This window comes from Papaver somniferum, chromosome 8 (genome assembly GCF_003573695.1).
Source record: "Papaver somniferum cultivar HN1 chromosome 8, ASM357369v1, whole genome shotgun sequence".
In the NCBI taxonomy this organism is placed as follows: Eukaryota; Viridiplantae; Streptophyta; class Magnoliopsida; order Ranunculales; family Papaveraceae; genus Papaver; species Papaver somniferum.
The window spans coordinates 123,086,445-123,109,221 of record NC_039365.1 but is presented as its reverse complement, the minus strand read 5'-3'; the positions used below and the strand labels follow the sequence as shown (position 1 = coordinate 123,109,221).

Genomic DNA, 22,777 nt, shown 5'->3' with positions numbered 1-22,777 from the left:
GTTCAGAAAACTTCCCGGCAGATTACTGAATTAGCTTTGCATTGAAATCGGTAATAATGGATGTGAATGTGGGTGTGAAAGGATAAATAGTTGCACATCACTATAATCCGCTTAATTAACTTAAAATATAATATTGAAGGATCGCTCCACTCATTGCCAATTAATTTTGAGTTGGATGCCCGTAGACTTTAACATGATATCAGAGCTAAGCTAAGCTCCAGACAGAGCTAAGCTAAGTCCCGGACAGAGTTAAGCTAAGACCCAGACTTGAATTATGCTTTGTTGAATGTCGCACTCCATCCTTGGTTGATCTAGTATTAGAATGTCAATAAATTTGAGGATTTGCCAATCACTCGCAGGCGGAAGAATGCAAATTCATTCTGCATTTTCAGACAGTCTTAGCTGCAAGGAACTCGGCCGAACTAACCTATTCATTTGAATTTTTGGACACAATGACCATCCATGAGCCATACATAAATCCCTCGTTAGTCATTACAGCTTCACAATTCCACCTGCGCCTGTGGTAAAAAAAAACATTTTGAAACTAATTTTCGCTGAATGGAGTAAAACTTGCATCTAATTACTATTCCACACATAGACGCATGTGGGTGGAATGGTAGTGGGTATGCGTAATTGGCTTTCCCTCAGCTACATCTTCTGGAACCTCTTATTACTTGATCAGCTGAGCTGGCAAACTCATCGGTCCCAATCTTCACTCGAATGAATTTTTCATTCCATTTCGTCTTTAAATAGCAGTGACGCGAGCTTTCTCTCAATTTTACCCCGCCATTTCTCTACTCTTTCAGAATTCAAATTTCAAATTCGAAGTTTGAATTTCAAACTTTTCCTCGTAACCCAAAAATGGTGAAACCCTAGAAACTTTTTTTCTGTGTTTTTTCTTCATTTTCGTCAATTCTTCTTCTTCTCATCGTTCTGCTAATTCGATTGATGATCTACTTTTTAATGTAGGTTGTAGCACAGAAACTGAAGGAATCGGAAACCACAGAACATGATTCTCTTCTGCTGGTAATTTTTTGCCATTTATCTTAGTTTGTTTGAACTAATTTATTAAAAATGAAGATTTTCCGACTGAAATTCCATTGTTGAAGCTTGAAATTCCATTACATGATCCATTTTATTTTATTTTTAATTCCGTATCATTTTAGATCAAGTTAGAAGATCTGGAACCGGTGAAGTAATTCCATTGTTCTTTTACGATATCTAAGATATTATCATCGGAATTTTATTTCATCAGATCTGATTAGGTTTTAACTCTTTTTTGTTTTATTGATTTCCAAATATAAATCTATGAAGAAGTGCTTTATTGATTCTCAGATATACGATTTTTGATCGATTTTCTGTTAGAATTCCTCGTTTACTGGATATTCTAGGGTAATACGATTTAGTTTTTTATTGTGTATAAAATTTGATTTGAATTGCCATAAACAGACGAGAAACCTGCTTCGTATTGCGGTATTCAACATCAGCTACATCAGAGGATTTTTTCCTGAAAATCATTTCAATGATAAATCAGTTCTTGCTCTAGGTAAACTAAAGTGTTGGGAGTTAAACCAAGATATGGCGTGTCTGGTTTGGACGTGGATCTTACTTGAGAAGCAAGACGTTTAAGTTCTAGAGAGTTCTATTTAGAGTTTGTTTTATGTTAGGAAAGCGACTTTGTTTAGAGTTTTATCTTTGTTAGGAAAGTTTGATTTGAGTGATCGTCAAGTTTATGAGACTATAAGTAGGCTATTGAGCCATAAGAATTGTACACCGAATTTGATTATCAATGTAGTCGTTTTATGCTTTCGTATTGTGCTCTTCTCTCTCTTGCTCGATCCTACATTTGGTATCAGAGCAAGGTGAGACGAAGAGAGAGGAAATGGAGAGAAAGTCGAAGAAGTGTTTTAGTTTTCGGTGGTAGAGTATTGTTTTCTGTTTAAAGAAAAAGTTGCACAAAGTTAAGTTACGTTTGTTTTTGCTAAAAAAAAAATATGTAAAATATGTTGCTACGAGTCTGTTCGAGAGGATGTTTTAAAAGTTTAATAAAGAAGATAAGATGGATTGTTGATGTCGTGTTTGGCTAAGAGATTGTAGGCATAGAATATGAGCTAATAAACTGGTGTTGAAGATATTGAGTTCGATTTGTCTAAAGAAGATGGTTGCTTGCTGCAATTGAAGGTCTCTGTTGATCAATGGGATATGTAGGGTTCTACGGTTGCCGAGCTGATGCTGCCATTATAACGTTGTGATGAACAGGGAAGGTTTTGTCTTGCTGAAATTACTGGAAGTTGATGATGAAGCTTAAAAAGGAAAAAACTAGATGAAGATGATGCTGTAAAGGATTAGAATATGTGATTTAATCAAGTAAATCCTGTTAAAAAAAAAACAAATTGCTGCTGCCATTTTTGGATCTCTGATATCATTGGTGATTCTCATGGATGTGGTGTCAATGGTGATTGATGGATGAAATATTAGCTGCATCGTTGGGTGCTGGTGATAAACTCGGTAAGAGGCTTATATTGCTATCGACGGTATTAAAAAAATTAAAAAGATTACAGTAGGTTAAAACATATGACCAGAATCACGGGGAGATGGTGCCCGCTGCCGTGTTCTTAGGTCAATGGTTTTGGTGGTGCTCAGAACATGGAAAGTGATGTTTGGTACGTTTGATGGTTTGAATCTGTCAAGGTCTTGTGGGAGTAATCTATTGGCAAGAAGAAAATTGTTTCGATCATATGGGGATAACTAGGAAGGAAAACAAGAGAATGAAGAAAGCTTATGGGGTCGAGATTTAGAAGGTCCCTACTGCCGTTATTGATCACGATGATCTAAAATTGAGGACTGTTGGTTAATGTTAGTGGAGTTAAAGGCAGCGAGGATGTTCGAGCTGTACAAGGACATGGAATCAAGGCTTTCGCTGCCAATGTTGGCAGTAGGTATTGACAGTGGTGACGAGAAAAGGGATCGGCTGTAGTGTATGATGGAGTTTGGATATTGTCTATAGTGATGCATCTCAGACTCGAGATGGTGAATTTTAAAATCATATTTCTAGTTGCAGTCTTGAAGGGATCTTGACGGTACTAAAAAAAATAAATTGTTAACTATTTTGGTTTGAATGGATATTGGTATAGCTGTGTTTGGTAATGTGTACAAGGGTTGTTGTGGCAGAACGTTGGTTGATTTTAGAAGGTGAAGAAACTTTGGGTGAGAGGTTGATTCGAAGGGTTAAGTCATGGATTTGAAATAGACATAATAGGATCAAAGTTGGTACTGCAATCATAGGATTGGTACAGTTTGATAGAGGATCAAAGCTGGTATTGCAGTCAGGAGGATTGATACAGTTTGATGGAGGTCAAAGCTGGTATTGCAGTCAGGACTGGTATAATTTGATTATGTTGATCGAATTCAGAGACTTAGAATGAGAAGGAATGTTGGGTGGATATGTTTGAGCTTAACGGAGGATGTTGAAGTTTAAGCTAAAACATGTAAGCTTAAGTGTGGTTGAAGAGTTTGTGGCAGAAACTTGGAAGACTTGTGAAGTGTGACAGATTTTGTGATAGTTATTGTTTGTGGCAGAAGCATAACAAGAGAAAGATTGTGAGAGAATCATGAAGAAACAAAGAAAACTAGACAAGAAGAAACAACAACAAGGTTATGAAGAAAGAGAAGCAATCACCAAGGGTGATATGTGAAAAGACAACAATAGGAGGTTATATGTATATGAGTTGTGGAAGAGACGTCACAAGGGTGTGATCGTGAGAAGTGAAGCAATCCCAGTGTGGGGATTTGAATATCTTGGTTTAAGGGAGGATGTTGGAAGTTAAACCAAGATATGGCGTGTATGGTTTGGACGTGGAGCTTACTTGAGAAGTAAGATGTTTAAGTTCTAGAGAGTTCTATTTAGAGTTTGCTTTATGTTAGGAAAGTGTCTTTATTTAGAGTTTTATCTTTGTTAGGAATGTTTGATTTGAATGATCGTCAAGTTTATGAGACTATAAGTAGGCTATTGAGCCATATGAATTGTACATCGAATTTGATTATCAATGTAGTCTTTTAATTGCTTCCGTGTGTTCTCTCCTCTCTCTTGCTCGATCCTACATAAATCTTCGTGTCGGATCTACTTGAAACTCGGAAAAAAAAATTGGCGATAACTTTTTTTTTATTATTATTTCATTTCTATTTGAATTAGTCTAATTACAGGTATGTGATGAATTTAGTTTCTGTAATTTGTAACAGAGATCAAGATCAAGAAACTCATGCCTATAGATGTTAAATCTAGAAGACTTATTGACTGGATGGAAAAAGGTATAACGATCTCACTTTGAACACACATAGAGACTTGTACCAATACCTTAGATGCAAGCGATATTACCTAAATTACGATTGTTTGTTTTTTGGTTTTTCAGGTGTTTATGATGCATTGCAGAAGAAATACCTTAGAAGCATAGCTGCAAGAAATATTACCTAAAGTATGATTGTTTTCTTGTGTTTTAAGGTGTTTATGATGCATTGCAGAAAAAATATCGTAGAACACTTCTGTTCTGTATATCTGAAACTATTGAAGGACCTATGATAGAAGAATATGCGTGTATATTACACCCATTCATTTCGAAATTGATAATTTTTTGTATCTCACTTTTTATTTCATTGACAAGGAGTTGGATTTTATTTTATTTTATTTCAAAATTGCTAAGTTTTTGAGTATTCGAAGTAGCTTTGACTTATGTATGGAGACTGATAAAATCATACATGAATGGTTTGTGTTGTGCATTTTCATTTAGCTATTCGAGATCTAACAGTGAAGAGGTCATGATGAACATAAGTCGTACTGGGAATAAAAACAAGGAGCAACATTCAATTCTAATGGCAATACAAACATTACACCAAATCAAATGAGGTATAACAGTAAGCAATTGAGTTTGTTAGATTTTGGTTTTGTTTTTTGAACTAGTGGATTACTTCGCCGACCGTGTTAAAACACTTTTTACTTGGTTTTGACAGGAGTTCTGCATGTAAAATGATCCGAACTCTGGTTCAGTTGATGCGAACTCTAGACTGTATGCCATACGAGGTAAAAAAAATTCATTTTGATCTTTTGTATGGAAGTTATTATTAAGTATTCGAGTTAGCTGCATTCCATAATTTTATATTATATTTTATTATGTGTTTCAGCATACGATTTTGATGAAGCTTCTTTATTATGAGGATGTCACTGTAAGTTCTTTTCCTTGTTTCCATTTGTTATTAATTTTGTCATGTTTGTATTTTACCTTGTTTTGTCTACACACTGCTTCTTGTCCGTATTTACAACGTTGTAACACCCTATCAGTGATCAGTGTCCAATTAAAATTACACAATTTATGGCATCTCCAACAATTGTGGTAGGGTAAAGATGGTCTAGATTATTTGTATTCTTTTGTCAACTAAATTTTACAGATACTTTCTGAAACTAAATTCCTCTAGATTATCTTCCTTGAATCTTTTATGTATTATCCTCTTATGTAAGTATGTCCCTTGGGTTCTTGGATGCATGGATAAACTCATTTGTACTGGTGATACACTCCTTCATTAAATTAATAGTTCATAAATGTTTTCATTCTTGAATGGAAATACTCTAAGATTCGATTTATATTTTGGAAAACCTGCATCCTATAGATTATGAGCCTCCATTCTTCATAGGCTGCTCAGAAAAAGAAGCTGAGCATCCATGGTTGGAAAATCCTCTCAAAATGGAAATCAGAAATGTTAACAACAAACATTTCGTACTAGCTCTCAAGGTAATTTGGTAATAGCGAAATCTGAATGGGTTAAACTGGTGGTTGATCCATCGAGTTCTATTTTTGTAACCAAGTTTGGAACTGTGCAGGTCAAAAGTATCCTGGATCCATGTCAAGATGAAGACAATGTCATGGAAGATGATGCAGAGATCAGCTTGGGTGATTCAACACCAACAACTGATCCTTTAGATTCAGATAGCGAGGTACACTTATACCGTAACTTATTTGTCATGTTACAACCATTATTATCATTCAAATTGAGAAAAAACACTAGTGAAGCTCTAGAATAGAATTTGAAAAACTATGAAATGTTTTGTCATATGAGCCAGTCAACCAATGCTGACGGATACATTATAGCTCCTGTAGGTAATTATCTCCCATTTTAGCATGTTTTCATCCCTACTCTCTTACATTTTTTTCTCTACTTTAAAACCTATTCTTTGTTATGACAGATAGAACCTGGTCATGTGAAAACAATGGCATGGTTGATTCTGAAGGTGGGTTCGATGTTTTGAATGACAAATAACAAAGGCCTAATATAGTAGTTGCAGTAGCTTAACTTTAGTCATCTATTGCAGATGATACACAGGATGCAGAAAAGGACAAACATCAGTTAACACGTGTAAGTTACTGGTTTGGCTCTCGCCTCATTGACAGTGTTGAATTGACTGATGTTTTATCTAACTTCCGGGACATATCACTATATCAGTGGTAAATAGTACAATAAACTCATCTGAATGCATTTGGTTTCTAAGTTAGGAATTGTCGTATTCGTCCAAGTGACTTTATGAGTCAGACTTTGCAGCGAATAAACCAAAGTTGTGGTGGTGAGGAATCAGATCACCTCTAGGCACAACTTTGGAAACTGTAGAAAACCATAGTCATATTTAACAGATTTAACTTCCAGTACCATACCAGGACTGTTACCGAGCACTGTATTGGGTGGGACTGTTCTAGTATGCTCCAGTGATATGGTTTAGAGGACTAATATAAAGGTTTTCATTTTGTTCTCATTCTGACTGAAGGTGAGAAAAGAACTTGAATCCATGTGTACAGATGAAGCATTGGAAGAAAGCTGACATCTTTCAATTTCAAAACATTAACTCTTTTTATTTCCCCAGAAATCATGGATAAACTTTTAAATCAAAATATTCTGTCAAGAACTGCAAAAGATTCTTACTCCATCAGCAGGCTGAAGGTTAGTTTTGTTTCAGTTCTTATTTTCCTTCAGATTCTAATTTTCATGGTCATTCGTATTATCACTGTCCAAATCTAAAGTCACCACAAACCAAACTACCTCAGAAGTAGAAACTGGAAATTGTGAAGGAAGAGATGGATGTACAAGTAAACCAAGTTAATGAGAAAGTTCAGCGAGGGAATGATGAAGACTACTTGTACGTGAAGGTGAGTTGGGCTTTATATGTAAATCAAAGGTGCCTCATCATAGTAACTTAGTAGTCCATCAAATTAGATCAGGCATAGTTTAAAGCCCAAGATTTCGCCCTTAGTCTTTCTACTGCGTTGTCTAATCTTATTTTATTCTAAATACAGGCTCTGTATCATGTGCTCCCACTCAATTATGTTACAATATCTAAACTTCATGTATTTTTCCTTAGGTAAACATGTCATTCTATCTGAATTGACTGACAAGAAGCTACTTGAAGTCAAGAATGCTTTGGGGATCAAGTTATCGGTAATAAAAAGTCATAGTCGATTATTCTCTCTCGTTCAGTTTTGGCAGTTGCTTCTCTGACTTAGTCAAGGCGAACTTGTTTTATCTTCATGATGTTTTATTTCACCATTAGGGTGCTCTTCCTTATCACAGTATTGTGATTGTGTCACTTTGTTTGTTTTTCTTCGATCCCTTGATTCAATGAGTACCAGTATCTTAAGTCTTATTTCATCCAGATCTAGTTTTCAAACCTAGTTAGTTGTCCCTTCTTTCCCCTTTCTTTCTTCTCAGTAATCCCCATCCAGACTTCAGATGTGCGATAATGGCCTCTATATCAATAGAAAAATGAGTAGTTATAGATAAAGTTCATACCCTAAAAAACACAGTTGAAGATCCGATTACTTATGTTTTTTAAAATAACGAGGAATCAAAGGAAAGCAGTAAAGAGCACAACAAGAATATACTGTTTAAGTTTGTCTCAGGGAGAGAGTATACTATCAACTTAATGCAGCAGATTCTAACCAAAGCTTGGAGACCATCAGGAGGCTTTACGATCTCGGAGATAGGAAGTGGTATCTATAATATCAAATTTGCTCTGTTATATGATCTGATAGCAGATTTACAAGGTACTTCTTGGTCTGTGAAAGAAGACTTGATGCTAATAGAAAGAGGTAATGAAGAATTCTTATTAGAAGATTATGATTTCAGATATGTTGTTTTCAGTTTACACATCTATGGGCTTCCATTAAGCATGATGAATACTGCGAAAGTGTCTAGTATTGTCAGTATATTTGGTACTCCAGAACCTATTAATCCAGCCATGGCTGCAAAATGGGGTAAATTTGCTAAGGTGGGAGTAAGGCTAGATATAACAAAACCTCTTCTAAAGGATATGGAGATTACTCTGAAGTCCAAGAAGAAGATTAAAATTACGTTCAGATATGAGAAGGTGCCCAGATTTTGCTTTCACTGTGGTTTTTTCGGTCACATAATGAAGCAATGTCTTCATCTGTCCAAAAAAATTGGAACAGGATACACCTCTAAGTACTGAAGATATTATGCAAAGAATGAACGATAGATCTTATGCAAGATACAATGAAGAGAAACGTGTTTTCTACAAGAACAGTGACGATGAAATAAATCGATGCATCGAAAGTGTGAAGAAGATGAATGTGGAGTCTCAAGAACCATTGATGAAGGAAATTAATCTGGACGGTGAGAATAATGACACGCGTATGCTCAATCTTGATCTGGAGGCGCTGAGGATGAACGGATCCAATGGTGAGAAAGCATTCAGGTTCAGGCCAAATATGTCAAACCTGCAAATGACAAGCGTTGCTTAGGGAAAGGAAAATTTTGCAGGCAACGCAACAATTGGCACCATTTGCAGAGAGAATACAGAAGAGGACAGTGTGTTAGAAGATCCAAGAAAACTTCCTGGTAAGGACAACAGACGTGTGGCAGAAGAACAGGTAATGAAGCAGGGTTTGTCGGGGTCTATAACGGAAAGAAAAAAGATATTTAATGGTGATACAGCTGTAGAGGGTGATTCACTGCCATGCAAGCATGACGTAGAGTCCACGTATGAAGAACCAAATAAGAATATGGGTAGTGATGTGGATACTGAGAGACCGACGAGTAAAGTAAGACAATCGTCCAATCCCATAGAAAATCGAAATAATAAACCAGAGAACTCTTTTCCTAAACCTAACCCTAAAACCCCAAATCCAGTGAACCATATTCTTCAACCAAGTCAAATTCTCTCAATCAATGACACAGAAGATGATGATCTCAGTTCTTCATCAACATCAACAAAGGAAAGTTCGAAAAAGAAGGAAAAAGGATGGAAGAGACAGCAAGGAACTTGACAAATGTCCATCAAAGTAGAAATAATGAATAAGCTCTGAGTGGATTGAAAAGAACGGCTTGCCCGATGGATATCGATTTACCAACAAAGAAATTCAACACTACAAATTCTATTACAATGGGTGTGGTGGCTGCCCAAAACCAGACACAAGGGCAATGTTAATCTTCTGATGGAACTTTCAAGGATTGAGAAACACCTAGAAAGTTCAAAATCTAAAAGCGTTTCTTAGGGCTTGCAACCCTCAAATTGCTTTCTTGACAGAAACTTTAATGGTGAGTTTAATTCGGATAGATTATTTTATTCTTTTAATTTTGATCAGTATAAATATGTGCCTGCAATTGGAAGAAGTGGTGGAAATGTGATACTACGGAAGAATTCAGTTGATTTGGAAGTGATGAGAGCAGACAATAATGTCATCCAATATCGAATTCGACACATCATCGAGAAAGAGTGGGAGTTATTATGTGTGTATGGTCCTCCTCAGCATCATTTAAGAAACAAGTTCTGGTATGACTTTTCTCACTACAATGTTGAATTACAAAACCCTTGGTACCTTGTAGGAGATATATATGCCATATACTCCATTAATGAGAAAAAGAGTGGAAGCCAAATAATGAACTATGCAAATAATGAATTTAAAAACTTCATCAAAGATAGGGGACTCATAGATATGGGATTTGTTGGCCCTGCTTTTACTTGGTCAAATAGAGCTGTAGTGAATGAATCTATTTTCGAGAGATTGGACAGGGCAATGTGCACACCAGATTGGTTCTTCATGTTTCAAGAAAATGGAGTTCTACACCTGCCCAGAATAAGTAGTGATCACGCACCAATTCTAATAGACACTTATAGAACAAACAAGAGGAAAAGAAAGCATACTAACAGATTTGAATATTATTGGATATAACACCCTGCTTTTCAAGATGTAGTTCATAGTGCTTGGATGTCAAATTCCAATGAGACAACAAGGAAGATTATGGAGGTGGGAGAAGAACTAAACAAATGGAGCAGGAAGACTTTTGCAAATATATTCAGAGCTGGAGAAGACCTAAAAGAAAAACTCTTGAAGATTCAAATGGAAGCACATATTAGAGATACAAGGAAGGAAGAGAAGGAGTTGTGTATGGAGATAGAAAAGCTGAATGATATGCAGAGAAGATACCGTGAGCAAAGGAGAAAGGTTAAATGGATTCCCAACATAGACAAGAACAGTAAAGCTTTCCACATGACAGTACTACAAAGAAAGAAGAAGAATCAGATAGTTGCACTTAAGCTTCCAAATGACTTGTGGGTAACTGATGCAAATGATATTGTTCAGTATCTAGTTGAGCATTTTACATCTCTTTTCAAGAGAGGCCCGGATGAGATGAAGTATCCAACTCAGTTCCAAGCCAACTCCAAGATTTATAATACTAGTAATGAAGACATCTCAGTGGTGCCTATGAAGGAGGAAGTTTGGAGTACCATAAAGAGAATGAAAAGCTTGAAAGCTCCAGGACCAGATGGAATGCCTTCTCTTTTCTACAAGCAATACTGGGAGATAGTAGGAGATGAGGTAACTAAAACTATCCAAAATTTCTTCTCTTCTGCAACTCTTCCTCTAGGGTTAAATCATACCAACTTAGTGTTAATTCCAAAAATTAAAAACCATACACTTCCCTCTGAATTCAGACCTCTTTCTTTAACAAATATCATGTATAAAGTGATCTCAAAATTTCTAGCACAGAGAATAAGAGTCCATCTTGATAGATTAGTGGATAAAGCGCAATCTGCGTTTATTCCTGGTAGATCAATTATAGACAACATAGTAACAGCAAAAGAGATTATGCATACCATGTCTAACTCAAATTCAATTCTAGGTGATTTCGCCTTAAAAATAGACATTAGCAAAGCATATGATAAGATTAGCTGGAGATTTCTGAGCCACTGCCTAAGAATGTTTGGCTTTGTAGGGCACACTTATGAGCTGATTATGAATTATGTAACCACAACTAGTTTCTAAATAGTTGTAAATGGGCAAGATGGAGGATTTTTTATGAGTGAAAGAGGTCTGCGGCAAAGGTGTCCATTATCACCATATTTGTTCATACTTTGTTCTCAAGGGCTTACCTGGATCATGCGCACTATGGAAAGAAGTGCACTTTACAATGGATACAGAGTATGCAAGATGCACCAGTTGTCTCTCATCTTATGTTTGTAGATGATCTGCTGTTATTTGGGACACTGGAAAACAAGACTGTTGATACACTCATGAAGATCTTGTTTACATATGCTGCTTGGTCTGGTCAGGAAGCAAATATGAAGAAGTCAGCAGTGTTCTTCAGCAAAGGAGTACAAAGTGAGAGAAGAATGAAAATAGCAAATTTGTTGGGTGTTAAAATGATGGAGAATATTGACAAGTATTTGAGACACCAATTGTTCAAGCCAGCACACTTGATATCTTCTCATGATGGACTCGAGGACAAGTTTGATTCCAAGACAGCAAGGTGGAAGAGAATATTTCTGACTCATGCAGGAAGAACAATGTTGATCAAGATAGAACTTGGACTGATTCCATCCTATTACATGGCTACTTCAATTATCCCCAAGAAGGTATTAGCAAATCTTACAAGAATAATAAGAAATTTTTGTTGGGGTGACAAGGATACGAAGAAGATGCATTTCATAAATTGGAGTATCTTTGAGTTGGAAAAGGAGCAGGGGGGCTTGGGGGTAAGGTTTCTACAGAAGCTGAATATGACAATGATTGCTAAGCTGATATGGAAGTTCTTGGAAGATGAAGATTGTTTGTGGGATCAGATTATGAAAGAAAAATATGTGAAAAATGGAAATTTTGGGAGATAAAGAAACCGAATGGCTTCTCAGCTACATGGAACGCAATGCTGAAAGTAAGAGAATAAATGAGAGAGGGATGTTGTTGGTCTATTGTAGATGGTGCAAAAATTTATATATGGGATGATTTGTGGATACTAAGCATCCGAGAACGAAGGTGGGATGAACTCAAGCTGCAGCAGCTCTTCACCCCAACTGAAGTGACCAAAATAAAGGAGATTCATATACCTGCTGAGTCAGAGGAGAACAACACTGATAAACTGCTATGGACACACCATCCAAAAGGTGATTTCTCCAACAAATCTTTTATGAAAACCTTGAATGACAGAACTCCTTCTACCTCAACAAACAATGAGTTTCCATGGAAGAAATTTTGGGGTGTGAGAAACATTCCTCCCAGAATTCAAATATTTGTTTGGAGAAAGCTTAAAAATGGCCTCCCTGTAGCCAGAAACATCAAGAAGCACATTCATGAGATAAATGATGATTGCAGGTTGTGTGACAGAGATGTTGAATGTATGGAGCATTTGTTCTTATATTGTCAGTTGACACAATCAGTTCTATTTGCTTCACCATTGAGGCTCAGAATAGGGGAGTGTCCAAACCAACCAGTGAAAGATATCATTATTCAGTGGCTGGAAGAAGGGGGAGATTATGCAAAACTAAGGATGGGAATGTGTGTATTCCTGGCGATATGGAAAGGCAGAAAGGATGTTGTTTTCAATAAGAAGAAATTCAATGTAAGGGAGGTAATACAAGAGGCTCTGTATTGGTACAACATAAAGATTGAAATTGGAAGTAATGAAGCACAACCAACAGAAAATGATATGATGAAGGCTCATAAGGATTACTGGGAACCACCGGAAGGGGAGAAAATTAAGAAAAACTTTGATGGAGCTGCAGGGCCAAAAGGGTTTGCTTGTGGAGTTATTGCCAGAGATAAAGAGGCTGAAGTGCAGGGATGTAAAAACAAGATAATTGACTACTGCACTGTAGTTTAAGTAGAGGCGTTTAGTTCTCTTTTGGCGGTGAAATTGGGGATCAGTAAAGGACTCAAAGACATCATTCTGGAAGGGTATTCACTAAATGTCATAAATGCGTTGAAATATAAGCAGTACAACACAAGCTGGAGGATCCAGAATACTCTTAGCAGAATCAGAGACGAGCTGAAAAATTTCAATTCTGTGGAATTCAGGTATATCAGAAAGACTGCCAATAATGTGGCACATAATCTAGCATCACTAGCTGCATCTACCCACTCTTCGAATGTGTGGCTATCTTCCCCTCTTCTGAACATTGTTCATCTCTTCGAGAATGAACAATCTGTTGTTACCTAGTTAGGTTCTTTTTTCCCCTGTTGAAGAGATTGAGTTCGATTTGTCTAAAGGAGATGGTTGCTTGCTGCTATTGAAGTTCTTTGTTGATCGATGGGAGATGTAGTGGTTCAACGGTTGCCCAGCTGATGCTGCCATTATAACATTGTGATGAACGGGGAAGGTTTTTTCTTGCTGACATTACTGGAAGTTGATGATGGAGATGGAAAAGGAAATAAGTAAATGAAGATAATCATGTAATGGATTAGAATATGTGATTTAATCAAGTAAATCCTGTTAAAAAAAAACAAATTGATACTGCCATTGTTGGATCTCTGATTTCATTGGTGATTCTCATGGTGTTGTGGTGTCAACGGTGATTGATGGATGAAATATTAGATACATCGTTGGGTGCTGGTGATAAACTCGAAAAGAGGGTTATATTTCTATCGACGGTATTAAAAAAATTAAAAAGATTACAGTAGGTTAAAACATAGGACCAGAATCACGGGGATATGGTGTCCACTGCCGTGTTCTTAGGTCAATGGTTTTGGTGGTGCTCAGAACAAGGAAAGTGATGTTTGGTACATTTGTCGGTTTGAATCTGTCAAGGTCTTGTGGGAGTAATCTATTGGCAAGAGAAAAATTGTTTCGATCATATGGGGATAATAAGGAAGGAAAGCAAGAGAATGAAGAAAGCTTATAGGGTCGAGATTTAGAAGGTCCCTGCTGCCGTTATTGATCACGATGATCTAAAATTGAGGAATGTTGGTTGATGTTAGTGGAGTTGAAGGTATCGAGGATGTTCGAGCTGTACAAGGACATGGAATCAAGGCTGTCGCTGCCAATGTTGGCAGTAGGTGTTGACAGTGGTGACGAGAAAAGGGCTCGGCTGTAGTGTATGATGGAGTTTGGATATTGTCTATAGTGATGCATCTCAGACTCGATATGGTGAATGTTAAAATCATATTTCTAGTTGAAGTCTTGAAGGGATCTTGACGGTACTAAAAAAAATGTTAACTATTTTGGTTTGAATGGATATTGGTGTCGCTGTGTTTGGTAATGTGTACAAGGGTTGCTGTGGCAGAGCGTTGGTTGATGTTAAAAGGTGAAGAAGCTTTGGGTGAGAGGTTGATTCGAAGTGTTAAGTCATGGATTTGAAATAGACACAATAGGATCAAAGTTGGTACTGCAGTCATAGGATTGGTAAAGTTTGGTAGGGGATCAAAGCAAGTATTGCAGTCAGGAGGACTGATACATTTTGATGGAAGTCAAAGTTGGTATTGCAGTCAGGACTGGTATAATTTGATTAAGTTGATCGAATTCAGATACTTAGAATGAGAACGAATGTTGGATGGATATGTTTGAGCTTAACGGAGGATGTTGAAGTTTAAGCTCAAACATGTAAGCTTAAGTGTGGTTGAAGAGTTTGTGGCAGAAACTTGGAAGACTTGTGAAGTGTGGCAGACTTTGTGATAGTTATTGTTTGTGGCAGAAGCATAACAAGAGAAAGATTGTGAGAGAATCATGAAGAAACAAAGAAAACTAGAGAAGAAGAAACAACAACAAGGTTATGAAGAAAGAGAAGCAATCACCAAGGGTGATGTGTGAAAAGAAAATAATAGGAGGTTATAATGCCTATGAGTTGTGGAAGAGACGTCACAAGGTTGTGATCGTGAGAAGCTCCCGGTGTGGGGATTTGAATATCTTGGTTTAAGGGAGGATGTTGGAAGTTAAACCAAGATATGGCGTGTCTGGTTTGGACGTGGAGCTTACTTGAGAAGCAAGATGTTTAAGTTCTAGAGAGTTCTAGAAGAGTTTGCTTTATGTTAGGAAAGTGTATTTGTTTAGAGTTTTATCTTTGTTAGGAAAGTTTGATTTGAGTGATCGTCAAGTTTATGAGACTATAAGTAGGATGTTGAGCCATAAGAATTATACACCGAATTTGATTATCAATGTAGTCTTTTAATTTCTCCCGCGTGTGCTCTCCTTTCTCTTGCTCGATCCTACATAAAGCTTCATGCCGGATCTACTTGAAACTCGGAAAAAAAATTGGCGATAACTTTTTTTTATTGATATTTCATTTCTATTTGAATTAGTCTATTTACAGGTATGTGATGAATTTAGTTTCTGTAATTTGTAACAGAGATCAAGATCAAGAAACTCATGCCTATATATGATGAATCTAGAAGACTTATCGACTTGTACAAATATCTTAGCTGCAAGCGAGATTACCTAGATTACGATTGTTTTCTTGTGGTTTTTCATGTGTTTATGATGCATTGCAGAAGAAATACCTTAGAAGCTTAGCTGCAAGCAAGATTACCTAAAGTACGATTGTTTTCTTGTGGTTTTCAAGTGTTTATGATGCATTGCAGAAGAAATACCTTAGAACACTTCTGTTCTGTATATCTGAAACTATTGAAGGACCTATGATAGAAGAATATGCGTGTATGTTACACCCATTCGTTTCGAAATTGCTAAGTTTTTGTATCTCACTTCTTCTTTCATTGACAAGGAGTTGGATTTTATTTTATTTTATTTCAAAATTGCTAAGTTTTTGAGTATTCGAAGTAGCTTTGAGTTCTGTATGGAGACTGATAAATGAAATTTATAAAATCATACATGAATGGTTTGCGTTGTGCATTTTCATTTAGCTATTCGAGTTCTGACAGTGAAGAGGTCATGATGAACATAAGTCGTACTGGGAATAAGAAACAAGGAGCAACATCCAAGTCTAATGGCAATACAGACATTACACCAAATCAAATGAGGTATAACAGTAAGCAATTGAGTTTTTTAGATTTTGGTTTTGTTTTTTCGCACTAGTGGATTACTTTGCTGACCGTGTTAAAACACTTTTTACTTGGTTTTGACAGGAGTTCTGCATGTAAAATGATCCGAACTCTGGTTCAGTTGATGCAAACTCTAGACCGTATGCCATAAGAGATAAAAAAATTCATTTTGATCTTTTATATGGAAGTTATAGTTAGGTATTCGAGTTAGCTGCATTCCATAATTTTATTTTATATTTTATTATGTGTTTTAGCGTACGATTTTGATGAAGCTTCTTTATTATGGGGATGTCACTGTAAGTTCTTTTCCTTGTTTACTTTTGTTATTAATTTTGTCATGTTTGTCTTTTACCTTGTTTTGTCTACACACTGCTTCTTGTACGTATTTGCACCGTTGTAGAAACAACACCCTACCAGTGATCACTGTCCAATTAAAATCACACAATTTATGGTATCTCCAAAAATTGTGGTAGGGTAAAGATGGGCTAGATTATTTTATTTTATATTTAAGTTAGATTATTTTACTTGGTTTTGACAGGAGTTCTGCATGTAAAATGATCCGAACTCTGGTTCAGTTGATGCGAACTCTAGACCGTATGCCATAGGAGGTAATAATTTTCATTTTGATCTTTTATATGGAAGTTATAGTTAGGTATTCGAGTTAGATGCATTCCATAATTTTATTTTATATTTTATCATGTGCTTTAGCGTACGATTCTGATGAGGCTTCTTTACTATGGGGATGTCACTGTAAGTTCTTTTCCTTGTTTATATTTGTTATTAATTTTGTCATGTTTGTCTTTTACCTTGCTTTGTATTCTGCTGTCAGCTAAATTTTACAAATACCTTCTGAAACTAAATTCTCCTAGATTATCTTCCTTGAATATTTTATGTATTGTCCTCTTATGTAAGTATGTCCCCTGGGTTCTTGGATGCATGGATAAACTTATTTGTACTGGTGATACACTCCTTCATTAAATAAATAGTTCATACATGTTTTCATTCGTGAATGGAAATACTCTAAGATTCGATTTATATTTTGGAAAACCTGCAGCCTATAGACTATGAGCCTCCATTCTTCAGAGGTTTCTCAGAAAAAGAAGCTAAGCATCCATGGTCGAAAAATCCTCTCAAAATGGAAATCGGAAATGTTAACAACAAACATTTCGTACTAGCTCTCAAGATAATTTGATAATAGCGAAATCTGAATGAGTTAAACTGGTGGTTGATCCATCGAGTTCTATTTTTGTAACCAAGTTTGGAACTGTGCAGGTCAAAAGTATCATGGATCCATGTCAAGATGAAAACAATGACATGGAAGATGATGCAGAGATCAGCTTGGGTGATTCAACGCCAAAAACTGATCCTTCAGATTCAGATAGCGAGGTACACTTATACCGTAACTTATTTGTCATGTTACATCCACTATTATCATTCAAATTGAGAGAAAACATTGGTGAAGCTCTAGAATAGAATTTGAAAAACTGTGAAATGTTTTGTCAGATGAGCCACTCAACCAATGCTGACGGATACATTGTAGCTCCTGTAGGTAATTATCTCCCATTTCAGCATGTTCTCATCCGTGCTCTCTTACAATTTTTTCTCTACTTTAAACCCTATTCTTTCTTATGACAGATAGAACCTGATCATGTGAAAACAATGGCATGGCTGATTCTGAAGGTGGGTTCGATGTTTCGAATGACAAACAACAAAGGCCTAATATAGTATTTATAGTAGCTTAAATTTAGTCACCTATGGCAGATGATACACAGGATGCAGAAGAGGACAAACATCAGTTAACACGTGTAAGAGACTGGTTTGTCTCTCGACTCATTGACAGTGTTGAACTGACTGATATTCTCTCTAACTTTCAGTACATATCACTATATCAGTGGTAAATAGTACAATAAACTCATCTGAATGCACTATTTGGTTCTAAGTTAGGAATTGTCGTATTCGTCCAAGTGACTTTATGAGTCAGACTTTACAGCGAATAAACCAAAGTTGTGGTAGTGAGGAATCAGATCACCTCTAGACACAACTTTGGCAACTGTAACAAACCGTATTCATATTTAACAGATTTAACTTCCAGTACCCTACCAGGGTTGTTACCAAGCACTGTATTGGGTGGGACTGTTCTAGTGATTATGCAATGTTAGTTCTGTGTTTGATGCTCCAGTGACATAGTTTAGAGGACTAAAATAAAGGTTTTCTTTTTGTTCTCATTCTGAATGAAGGTGAGAAAAGAACTTGAATTCATATGTACAGATGAAACATTGGCAGAAAGCTGGCATCTTTCAATTTCAAAACATTAACTCTTTTTATTTCTCCAGAAATCATGGATAAACTTATAAATCAAAATATTTTGTCAAGAACTGGAAAGGATTCTTATTCCATCGGCAAGCTGAAGGCTGGTTTTATTTCAGTTCTTATTTGCCTTCAAATTCCAATTGTCATGGTCATTCGTATTATCACTGTCCAAAACTAATGTCACCACAAACCAAACTACCTCAGATGCAGAATTTGGAAATTGTTGTGAAGGAAGAGATGGATGTACAAGTAAACCAAGTTAATGACAAAGTTCAACGAGGGAATGATGAAGACTACTTGTACATGAAGGTGAGTTGGGCTTTCTATGTAAATCAAAGGTGCCTCATCATAGTAACTTAGTAGTCCATCAAATTAGATCAGGCATAGTGTAAAGCCCAAGATTTCGCCCTTAGTCTTTCTACTGTGTTCTCTAATATTATTTTATTCTAAATACAGGCTCTGTATCATGTGCTCAAACTCGATTATGTTACAATATCTAAACTTCATGTATTTTTCCTTAGGTAAACATGTCATTCTATCTGATTGACTGACAATAAGCTACTTGAAGTCAAGAATGTTTTGGGGATCAAGTTATCGGTAATAAAAAGCCATAGTCCATTATTCTCTCTCAGTCAATTTTGGTCGTCGCTTCTCTGACTTAGTCAAGGCGAACTTGTTTTATCTTCATGATGTTTTATTTCACCATTAGGGTGCTCTTCCTTATCACAATATTGTAATTGTGTCACTTTGTTTGTTTTTCTTCGATCCCTTAATTCAGTGAGTACCAGTATCTTAAGTCTTATTTCATCCAGATCTAGTTTTCAAACCTAGTTAGTTGTCCCTTCTTTCCCCTTTCTTTCTTCTCAGTAATCCCCATCCAGACTTTAGCTGTGCGATAATGGCCTCTACATCAATAGAAAAATGAGTAGTTATAGATGAAGTTCATACCCTAAAAAACACAGTTGAAGATCCAATTATTTATGTTTTTTAAGATAACGAGGAATCAAATGAAAGCAGTAAAGAGCACAACAAGAATATACTGTTTAAGTTTGTCTCATGGAGAGAGTATACTATCAACTTAATGCAGCAGATTCTAACCAAAGCTTGGAGACCATCAGGAGGCTTTACGATCTCGGAGATAGGAAGTGGTATCTATAATGTCAAATTTGCTTTGTTATGTGATCTGATAGCAGTTCTACAAGGTACTCCTTGGTCTGTGAAAGAAGACTTGATGCTAATAGAAAAAGGTAATGAAGAATTCTTATTAGAAGATTATGATTTCAGATATGTTGTTTTCAGTTTACACATCTATGGGCTTCCATTAAGCATGATGAATACTGCGAAAGTGTCTAGTATTGTCAGTGTATTTGGTACTCCAGAACCTATTAATCCATCCATGGCTGCAAAATGGGGTAAATTTGCTAAGGTGGGAGTAAGGCTAGATATAACAAAACCTCTTCTAAAGGATATGGAGATTACTCTGAAGTCCAAGAAGAAGATTAAAATTACGTTCAGATATGAGAAGGTGCCCAGATTTTGCTTTCACTGTGGTTTTTTCGGTCACATAATGAAGCAATGTCCTCATCTGTCCAAAAAAATTGGAACAGGATACACCTCTAAGTACTGAAGATATTATGCAAAGAATGAACGATAGATCTTATGCAAGATACAATGAAGAGAAACGTGTTTTCTACAAGAACACTGACGATGAAATAAATCGATGCATTGAAAGTGTGAAGAAGATGAATGTGGAGTCTCAAGAACCATTGATGAAGGAAATTAATCTGGACGGTGAGAATAATGACACGCGTCTGCTCAATCTTGATCTGGAGGCGCTGAGGATGAACGGATCCAATGGTGAGAAAGCATTCAGGTTCAGGCCAAATATGTCAAACCTGCAAATGACAAGCGTTGCTTAGGGAAAGGAAAATTTTGCAGGCAACGCAACAATTGGCACCATTTGCAGAGAGAATACAGAAGAGGACAGTGCGTTAGAAGATCCAAGAAAACTTCCTGGTAAGGACAACAGACGTGTGGCAGAAAAACAGGTAATGAAGTAGGGTTTGTCGGGGTCTATAACGGAAAGAAAAAAGATATTTAATGGTGATACAGCTGTAGAGGGTGATTCACTGCCATGCAAGCATGACGTAGAGTCCATGTATGAAGACTCAAATAAGAATATGGGTAGCGATGTGGATAGTGAGAGACCAACGAGTAAAGTAAAAAAATCATCCAATCCCATAGAAAATCGAAATAATAAACCAGAGAACTCTTTTCCTAAACCTAACCCTAAAACCCCAAATCCAGTGAACCTTATTCTTCAACCAAGTCAAATTCTCTCAATCAATGACACAGAAGATGATGATCTCAGTTCTTCATCAACATCAACAAAGGAAAGTTAAAAAAAAAAGGAAAAGGGATGGAAGAGACAAGCAAGGAACTTGAGAAATGTCCAGCAAAGTAGAAATAATGAAGAAGCTCTAAGTGGATTGAAAAGAACGGTTTTCCCAAAAGATATCGATTTACCAACAAACAAATTCAATACTACAAACTTTATTACAATGGGTGTGGTGGCTTCCCAAAACCAGCCACAAGGGAAATGTTAATCTTCTAATGAAACTGTCAAGGATTGAGAAACACCTCGATAGTTCAAAATATAAAAGCGTTTCTCAGGGCTTGCAACCCTCAAATTGCTTTCTTGACAGAAACTTTAATGGGTGAGGTTAGTTCGGATAGATTATTTAATTCTCTTAATTTTGATCAGTATAAATATGTGCCTGCAATTGGAAGAAGTTGTGTAAATGTGATATTATGGAAGAATTCGGTTAATTTGGAAGTGCTGAGAGCAGACAAGAATGTCATCCACTGTCGAATTCGTCACATCATCGAGAAAGAGTGGGAGCTATTATGTGTGTATGGTCCTCCTCAGCATCATTTAAGAAACAAGTTCTGGTATGACTTTTCTCACTATACTTCTCAATTACAAAACCCTTGGTGCCTTGTAGGAGATGTAAATGACATATGCTCCATTAGTAAGAAAAAATGGTGGAAGTCAAATAATGAACTATGCAAATAATGAATTAAAAAACTTCATCAAAGATAGGGGACTCATAGATATGGAATTTGTTGGCCATACTTTTACTTGGTCAAATGGAGCTGTAATGAATCAACCTATTTTTGAGAGATTGGACAGGACAATGTGCACACCAGATTGGTTCTTCATGTTTCAAGAAAATGGAGTTCTACACATGCCCAGAATAAGTAGTGATCATGAACCAATTCTAATAAACACTTATAGAACAAACAAGAGGAAAAGAAAGCATGCTAACATATTTAGATATTATTGGATAGAACACCCTGGTTTTCAAGATGTAGTTCATAATTATTTAATGTCAAATTCCAATGAGACAACAAGGAAGATTATGGAGGTGCGAGAAGAAATAAACAAATGGAGCAGGAAGACTTTTGGGAATATATTCAGAGCTGGAGAAGACCTAAAAGAAAAACTCTTGAAGATTCAAATGGAAGCACATATTAGAGATACAAGGAAGGAAGAGAATGAGTTGTGTATGGAGATAGAAAAGATGAATGATATGTAGAGAAGATACTGTGAGCAAAAGAGCAAGGTTAAATGGATTCCGAACATAAACAAGAACACTAAAGCTTTCCACATGTCTGTACTACAAAGAAAGAAGAAGAATCAGATAGCTGCACTTAAGCTTCCAAATGACTTGTGGGTAACTGATGCAAATGATATTGTTCAGTATCTAGTTGAGCATTTTACATCTCTTTTCAAGAGAGACCCAGATGAGATGAAGTATCCAATTCAGTTCTAAGCCAACTCCAAGATTTATAATACTAGTAATGAAGACATCCCAGTGGTGCCTATGAAGGAGGAAGTTTGGAGTACCATAAAGAGATTGAAAAAGCTTGAAATCTTCAGGACCAGATGGAATGCCTGCTCTTTTCTACAAGCAATGCTGGGAGCTAGTAGGAGATGAGGTAACTAAAACTATCCAAAATTTCTTCTCTTCTGCAACTCTTCCTTTAGGGTTAAATCATACCAACTTAGTGTTAATTCCAAAAATCAAAAACCCTACACTTTCCTCTGAATTCAGACCTCTTGCGTTAACAAATTTCATGTATAAAGTGATCTCAAAAATTCTAGCACAGAGAATAAGAGTCCATCTTGATAAATTAGTGGATAA

General features: G+C 36.4%; 1 pseudogene; it reads left to right on the top strand.

Annotated features, from left to right (window-relative positions):
* Window positions 1-56: 56 nt before the first annotated feature.
* LOC113305988 lies at window positions 57-18,091 on the top strand (annotated as a pseudogene).
* Window positions 18,092-22,777: the final 4,686 nt, after the last annotated feature.